Genomic DNA, 8,948 nt, shown 5'->3' with positions numbered 1-8,948 from the left:
AGAAAACTCCTTGGACCTCAAGGGAACTGTCTACAGAAGCCTGGGAGAGTTTATGTCTGGCAGTGGACGCTACAGTATCTGCCTCTTTTCCCTTGCCCACCCCACTGGTGGAGCGCTTAACAATTTAGCGTTGGAGCCCTAAGAATAAAAGGAGGGAAGAGTTAACCACTGTGCCCAGGATTTGCTGTAGAAGTCCTGGATGGTACCATTAAGATGAAAAGAAGAAGGAAGAAGGAGGAGGAGGAGGACGAAGAAGAAGAAGATTGATGATGATGATGATGATGATACCAGCAGCGATAACAGCAGCTCCTAAGTGACACCAAGAAACCTATTTGTGAAATGAAGCAGCGTAATCCAAAAAAACCTTTAAGTTTAAATTGATACTATTTTCTATCAGTAGTGTAGTCCTCTGTGTGTGTGTGTGAGTGAGAGGGGAAAGAGGGAGAGAGAGAGAAAGAGAGAAACATAATACATACTTTTTTTTTTGTTTATTTGGTTTGGACCTATGATTTCATCCCTGTGGAAACTCCTTTCACTGATACACGCTGGCAATTGCTTTGTAACTTATTCTTGGACAGTTGCCTGGGCTACCGAAACTTTTTAGTGACTTGCCCTAGTGAGGGTCACATGGCCAGGAAGAATCGGAGGCAGGATTTCATCTCAGGTCTTCCACAAAGCCATCCATCTGTCCACTGTTTGAGTTTGCCTCTCATACAGTAGATACATTAAGTCAAATGTCCATGCCCTATTGTGTCTATGATTAAGATGGATTGAGGGTATTTGGATACATCAAACTGTCCCTCTCAGTCTAAATTACAAAGATAGTGAAGGAGAATAAATTATCTAAGTATTCTGTTGTCCCCAGACTTCAATTCCCACTTGAAAATCAGTTTTCATCTCATAAAAACTCTGCTTCCTGGTAGAAAAATAAAAAATAAAATTAAAATCACAAAATTTTCCAAGGATTTGGAAATAACATCTTTGTTCAAAAAAAAAATCCCTACAGTAATTTGGATTCTGGTCCCCATCCTTTTAAAATCAGTTAATCCTTTTTATTAAACTGCTGATAAAGTGACAGAGGTGGAGGAAGAAGAGGACTTGGAACAAAAATCATTCTTAGAGGGTTTCAGCCTTTCATACACGTGTCCTCTCTGCACAGGTTTAGTCAGTTTCATCATTTCCCTCACACATCCACATCCTCCACTTTCAAAAGTACAAAACAACAGTCATTGAAGGAAAGCTTTTCAAACAGCACAAATGCACCTTGTTTAAAAATAACATGGTTAATCTTCAACGCCATCTTCTGGCTTATTCATTGGCAATTTCACCCAGCTTTCAAAATAAAGATAATTTTAAATTTTGTAATAAATTGCTTCATATAAGATATTTTGGTAGTTGAATCTATTGGCCTAGTCATAATTTCCAAGTGGAAATAAATCAAACAAAGTTAATCCATAAGCACTTATTAAGCTCTTATTATGTGTCAGACACGGTGCTAAGTGTTGCAGATAAAAACAAAGGTAAAAAGACAGTCCCGGATCTTACGGAGCTCGCAGGCTATGGGGGAAACAACGCACCAATAGCCATATTCCAACAAGTTACATAGAGGATGAATTAGAAATGATCCACAGGGTTTAGAAAGCACTAGGCTTTAGGGCGATCAGGAAAGGCTCCCTTTAGAAGGTGGGATTTTAGCTGGGACGCCAAGAGGCAGAGATATAAGGAGGAAGAACATTCCATGCATGGGGAGCAGCTAGAGAAAATGACTGGAGTCTAGATATGAAATGTCTTGTTTGAGGAACAGGAAGTGTCACTGAATCACAGAGTACTTAATGAGGTAGGGTATACAAAGATGGAAATGCAGGGGACAAAAGGGTATGAAAGCTTTTGAATGCCAAAGAATTTTATATTTGAACCCAGAAGTTATAGGGAGTAACTAGAGTTTCTTGAATTCAGGTTATTTGACATGGTTGTACCTGGGCTTTAAGAAGATGACTTTGACAGCTGAGTGGAAGATGGCCTGGAGTGGGGAGAGACTCGTGATGGGCAGACCAGACAGGAGGCTATTGTAGTAGTCCAGATGAGACATGGTGAGGGTTTGCACCAGTATATGGTAATGTCCCGAAGAGGAAAGGGGATGAATTTGAGAGATGATACAAAAGTGAGATCAACAAGCTTTGACAATAGATGTAAGAGGTAAGAGAGAGTGGTGAGTCCTGGAGTTAAGGAGATCATCAAATGAAAGGGAAGGGAAGGTACCCAGCTGTGGACACCTGATGGAGTCCAATTCAAAGAAGTGCAGCTGGGTGGGTAACTTTGAAATGAGTAGTTTTGGTCAAATTGAGATTGAAAGTCAGATTGTAGAGACTTTAAAAGAAAGTGAGAGGAAAGGAAGTTTAGGCACTAAGTGGCCTTCTCAAGGAATTTAATCAAAAAGGGGGAAAAGATATAGGACAATTGCTAATGCAGAAAGCATGTCATTTGCTCACCAAACATTTTACATCTTAGACATATTAGAGCACATTAGATGTTCTCTCCCCCATGACAGAAAAATTTTTTTTCTGGTATGAGCTTTGCTCCCCCAACACACACACACACACCCCAGATTGGTTATTAAGAAAAGTAAATTTTTCCTTAAGAAAGACTAGAACCCTAGAATTAAGTCTGCCAATGCCACAGCAGTTTTCTTAAAAGGTACAAAAACAATAATCAATTTGTTGATTACTTTATTAGACAAAACAACAATAAAGCAAATTATTGTATTCTTGCTTGAACTGTCTGATTTCTGTTTATTTTACCCAATTGACTGGACATTTTGGTATTCCACAGACTTAATCCAAACCTGGTTTAATAAGGTTTCCATTTCATTCTTTATAAAGTCACCTTTTTAAAGATGATTTAAAAAAAAAATCACTGAGGGAGGGGCAGCTAGGTGGTGCAGTGAATAGAGCACAGGTCCTGGAGTCAGGAGGACCTGAGTTCAAATTTGACCTCAGACACTTAACACTTACTAGCTGTGTGACCTAGGACAAAGTTACTTAACCCCAATTGCCTTCCAAAAAGCAAAAAAAAAAAAAAAATCACTGAGGAAAGCTTCTTAAAGAAAGGTATGCTGAATGAGAAAGAAAGAAATTTATGTCAGGATAAAACTAGAATATGAATTCATATACCTATCCACTTCACCCCCCCCCCCAACAAGTCTGTCTTCTAAGGGATTTCAATTTCATTAAAAAAAAAATTAAAAGCAAACCACCCCCCATTCCCCAGCTTTTAACAACATTTAAAAAGATTTATGAATTAAAGAATCCCAAACTTTCAGAATTGGGAGGAAAGTCAAAGGACAGGTCATGGAACCCAAAACTGAAGTGTAATTCTCTCTATAAGAGGTTTTTATTGTTAGGTCTTAAGTATTGGGGGGTGGGGGACCGAGCTCGCTCATCAAAGACTATTACCTCCCTAGGCATTTCATTCTGCTTTTGAAATTACTTTATTTTTTGAGGGGGGAAGGCAAGGCAATTGGGGTTAAGTGACTTGTCCAAGGTCACATAGCTAGTAAGTGTCAAGTGTCTGAGGCTTAATTTGAACTCAGGTCCTCCTGACTCCAGGGCCTGTGCTCTATTCACTTCGCCACCTAGTTGCCTCAGAAATGACTTTCGAAATGATGGAAAAGTTATGATAAAAAAAATAAGACATAGGCACTGTCTTCAAGACTCAGTTCAACAAGTACCTTCTGTAGGAGGTCTTTCCTGGTCCCCCAGGTTACTAGTCCTTCCCAAAATTACCTTGTATCTTGTTGTTGTTCATCCATTTCCAGCTCTTAGACCATAGCATGCCCAAACTGTCCATGGGGTTTTTTTTGGTAAAGATTCTGGAGTGGTTTGCCATTTCCTTCTCCAGTGGATTAAGGCAAGCAGAGTTAAGTGACTTGCCCAGGGTCACACAACTAGTAAGTGTCAGAGGCCAAATTTGAGCTCAGGAAGAGGTGTCTTCCTGACTCCAGCCCCTCCACTCTATCTACTGAGCCACCTAGCTGCCCATCTGGCACATAGTAGGTGCTTAATAAATGTTTATTAACTTTTAAAATATATATTTTATTTTCTTCCAATTACACGTTCAAAACAATTTTAAACAAATTTTTAAAAGTTTTGAGTCCCAAATTCTATTCCTCTCTCCCTTCTCCCCCCCACACAATAAGCAGTCAGATATAGATTATACATGTGTAATCATGTAAATAAATGTTTATTAATTGATTGATTGGTATCATCTTCCTCATTAGAATCTAAGATCCCAGAGGCCAAGGATTATGTTTATTTTTTCCTTGTTTCTGTTTCACCATTAGGGCCTGACACATAATAAACATTTCATAAATGCTTGCTTGCTTATGTGATTTTTTTTAGTTGAATGTCAGCTTAACCAATTTTAGGAGAGGGAATTATCTCCTTTAATACCTATGTGCTTTGCAAGTAGCAAGCAATAAATACTCCTTGTCTTCTGGCTTGCCTGCTTGAATACCTTGTGGGGTTGTTTTTTGTCGTTTCTATTTTTGCCATGTGATCATGTTTTAGGTTAGTGAATTACACCCTTTAATAATCATAGGTAAGTTAGAAGCCTTTAACAACTTTAGATAAGTTAATACTTAATAAATACTCATTGAGTTGCATTGAATTGGAGCAGGCTACATTCCTAACTGTTCATTTCACTGTCAATCAACAAGTTTTGGGTTTTTTCTTTTTTTGTGGTTTTATCTGAGGCTTTTGTCTTTTATACAAACATTATTCTGAATGTATGTTGAATTGAGTAACCAAAATCAATATTTGAGTATTAAACAGAGAATCAAGAGACTTGGGTCTTATTCCCAGTTGGAAGTCCTTGGTAAAGTCATTTAGTTTCTCCTCCAGATCTCCCTTTTGCTTAGCTATAAAACAATGAGTGAAGTTGAAGCAAATGATCTCTAATTCCCCCCCCCCAAAAAAAAAGAATAACTGTCTTCCAGTTTATTCTTAGATCAGTCAAAATTCATATTGTCCCCTTCTGTTATTATAGGTGTTCAAAGAATGGAGGGGTACATATATTTTTGTGACCACTCTACTAACCATCAATCTTGACTTCATTCTTTTTAATACAAGTGTATTATTCATTATCTGTAAAACTTCAAGTGCATGCTATAGAAATTGGATAATTTTTCTAAGATACTTCTCCAATATTTAACTGTTTTGCATAAATGTGGACCTAGGAGACACATAAAGTGGGGAAGGGGGAAAAGGCATGAGTCTACTTTAAAATTAGGATGGATGGCTTTGCTTACTGTCTCAGGGAGGGAGAAGAGGGAGAGGGTGAAGGAGAGATAGAATTTGGGACTCTAAAAAAAAGTTTTTAAAATTGTTTTAACATGTAATTGGGGGCGGCTAGGTGGCACAGTGAACAGAGCACCAGCCCTGGAGTCAGGAGGACCTGAGTTCAAATTTGACTTCAGACACTTAACACAAAAACTAGCAGTGTGTCCTTGGGCAAGTCACAACCCCCATTGCCCTCCAAAAAGCAAAAAAAACAAAAACATGTAATGGGGGGGGGGGAGCTAGAGCACCAGCCCTGGAGTCAGGAGAACCTGGCCTCAGACACTTAACACTTACTAGCCCTGTGACCTTGGGCAAGTCACTTAACCCCAATTGCCCTGCCTTCCCCCCCCCCCAAGACAAAAAAGCAAAAACAAAACAAAAAAAATGTAATTAGGTGAAAAAATAAAATTAGGGTAGAATCCTATTTCTAAAAGCTTTATAACTTCACTCTCCCCTCCATCCCCCCACAAGATACTCTCTGAGAAACTGATCCCTGCCCTAGGATTGTTGATGTGTTTGGTGTATGTGTGTGTGTGTGTTGGTGGATGAGTATGATCTTTTTGACTTTTGTGTTTCTGTTCATGGAATCATAGATGCCGAGCTGAGACCTTGTACCTCATTTAGTGCAACCCTCTCATTTTACAATCGAGAAAACGGAGTCCTAGACACGTTAAGTGATGTTTGTCCAAAGTCACACAGGCAGTAAGCAACAGAACTAATCTAGGTCTCTCTCACTCCAAACACAGCATACTTTTCTCCCCTCATCAAATTGCTTCTCTCTTCCATATAACCTAGTCATGAAAGTGTCAGAATTCAAGGGGAAAAGCCTCTATTTAAAAACTTACCATTGCCCTACATTTGATTTTTTTTAAAAGGGGGAGGCACTAATCAGGATTTTAAAATTGACAATTTCAAAACCAATTCAAATAAGCAATAGTTTTTTACAATGGCTTTTTTTACAATAGTTTTTCTCACACCTTTATAACATTTTCAGATGAGTGTACATTTTGTGTCTAAGTGTGCCCTTAGAAACTTCTCTTAAATCCCTTGATGCAAGATTTTTTGTAAAAATGCAACAATAAGTATTCTCCAGAATACTTAGGAAGTTAAGGAGGTCCACTCATGTCTTTAAACTATTACTTTTGTTGTGGTGGTAGGGGTTGGTTTGGGGGCATTTTTTAGGTTCAGTTTTTGTGGAGGTCCAGATCTGTGATTTCATTTTTTGTAGGAAACTCCCAGTATCAAAACTCCCCCCAGCAATTCAGATCAGCAACTCCAACTTTTTTAGACAGTTAAATTACCAAATATTGGTCCTCCTTAAGTGTCTAACCTACTTAGAGTAATTTAGACATGTAGGGAATTTGCCTCACATTTTAATCAATTCAGGAACAAATGCTGTTAAGCCGATGGCACAAAGTCTCATTTTGCTTTCTCTTATTTATTTTCTTCTGTTTATAAACAACCATTGCTTTTTTCCTCCTACTCCTCCTGCCTGTATTCTAAGAATTTTTCTCACTATTCTTCCTTTCTCTTTGAATTATTACGTGCTCTGCATAAGTAGTGCCAGAAACTCTTAACTAGAAACAACTTGACATTGCCAGCTCATTTCACCAAGCCACTGAAGAACAGGTAGTTGGCAATCACTCTGGGCAATGTTCTAGACACTGAAGCAACAATTTAAAAGTAAAAGTAAGGGAAACGTTGTGGATAAAGGAGACTTAAATTCCAGGAAAGCATTCAGGTTATCTTTATGAACGAGATGAAGAAATGTGGACCGGATATGGTACGTGTAGCTATATTAGGAATTGATTGAACAATCAGATGAATTATATATTTATATATAATTATACCCCCCAGGTACTCACTTTAGCTACATAAACACCCTTAGGAAAATTCACACACACACACACCCCATACTATACCGTCAGCACATATACATCCTGCCCCCAGATCACCCCACAGCAATGGCTGTCCCTTGGCTCTAGGCTCACACTTCATTACTGCTGAATAAGAGCTTCACACCCCACCCACTACTACACAAGGAGGAGTATTGTTCAATATTGAAAATCACTTGCTTCACTTCCTACATCGATGGAAGGTAAGGCAACAAGGATTAAGCACTCACTATGTGCCAGGCATTGGTGCTAAGCTGGGAGATACAAAGACAAGCAAAAAGAGAGTGCCTACCCTCAAGAAGCTCACATTCGAATGGGAGAAGACAGCACACATACACAAGGGAGCTGAAGAAGGAGGTTTCTGCATTGGGGTATGGTGTTAAAGTTCAAAAAGAACATCTGGGAGGGAAATGAAGGTTGGCAGGCCTGGATTCTTCCCCCAGAGGAACTCATGAGAGAAGGGGCTGGCAGGGAAGAGGGACATTCCACACTGAGAAACTCAAAGGGATGGATAAACATTTCAGAGTGAGGAGAACCCTGACTGAGGGAAATTGCAGAACGAGACTGTAGCTGAAGCATGAGACACTGAAATTGGGAAAGTCAGAAGCATACTAGAGATGTGAATTATCAGTGTCTAACCATGATTATTTATAAGGCCGCCCTTTCCCTCAGAACATACCTAAGAATCTAAAAAGGCTAGATGACTATTCTTCCTCACTATAGCTTATAGCCGCAGTACAAGCAGCTGTTTGTCAACCTGCTGAGAACAGTTTTAAAACTTTGCCCTTTTGATTTTGCTATTTATTTGGTCTCTTTTCTAGAAATAAGATAGAAGTTAATTATGACTAATGTTTAATATGCAGACTGACAGCAGTACATTTACTCAGTCTATATGTCCCCCAATTGTAAATTACATATGGTACAAGGGTTTTAATAGAGTATGCATAGTGGGCTCAGCCTGATGTGATCCCTCATGTGAATTTGGAGGCATATGTGAGTATTCCATGACTGTATCCATTCTACTCACAACATGATGAGAAAAATTTGTTTGTTTTCCTATTGGCTCTTGAACAAGAACTGAGTATGTAAAGTCCCTAAAACTAGACCTTATTCTCTTTTCTGCTTGGCTTCATTCAAGTGGGAGACAATAACTCCTCTAAGTCAATGGCTAGGGAGAATTCTAATAGTTTATTCTCCCAATTAGGGATATCACAAAGGATATGGCCCTGCTGCTGTTTCTGACCCTGTTGTTTCTATTCTTTCCTGCCTTAGGTGAAGGATTGTTGGTGATAGAAAGGAATAGGCTGTGACTTTGTGAGCTTTGAAAGATCTACAGACCAAGAAACTAGAGTTCATGCCAGAGTCTATGGGCAGTCAATATTCAGGAAGAGAAAAGTCCTAAGCATTTTAATTGACCCAGCCCAGGCACGCTATGAACCATGGAGTACATAGAAATACTGGTTTCTACAAGCAAGAGAACATCTTCATTCATCAGCTATGCCAAATTCAGACATGAACTTGGTGGAGTGAATGCTCTGTAACAACCCCTTTAACTATAAACCAACTCTCCCAAGGGACCAAGGACATAGAAGGGAGACTGTGTCTCCAGTTCAAGCAGAGGGATGTGTTTGTACTTCTGTACTTGTATTTTAGCTTAAAAAGCCAGGGGTTCCCACTGCATCTAGGGCCATTGTCACTTGTTTTGACCTATGTTTTG

General features: G+C 39.1%; 1 protein-coding gene across 1 annotated transcript in view; it reads left to right on the top strand.

Annotated features, from left to right (window-relative positions):
• Positions 1-8,948, top strand: part of BPHL (biphenyl hydrolase like) — a 467,045-nt gene that overhangs the window by 5,139 nt on the left and 452,958 nt on the right. The window lies entirely within an intron of this gene.

Source organism: Petaurus breviceps, unplaced genomic scaffold (assembly GCF_028583685.1).
Source record: "Petaurus breviceps papuanus isolate PSGF00001 unplaced genomic scaffold, PetGlider_PUasm1.0 582, whole genome shotgun sequence".
Lineage (NCBI taxonomy): Eukaryota > Metazoa > Chordata > Mammalia > Diprotodontia > Petauridae > Petaurus > Petaurus breviceps.
The sequence above is the reverse complement of the archived record's forward strand: the minus strand, read 5'-3'. Positions and strand labels throughout refer to the sequence as shown.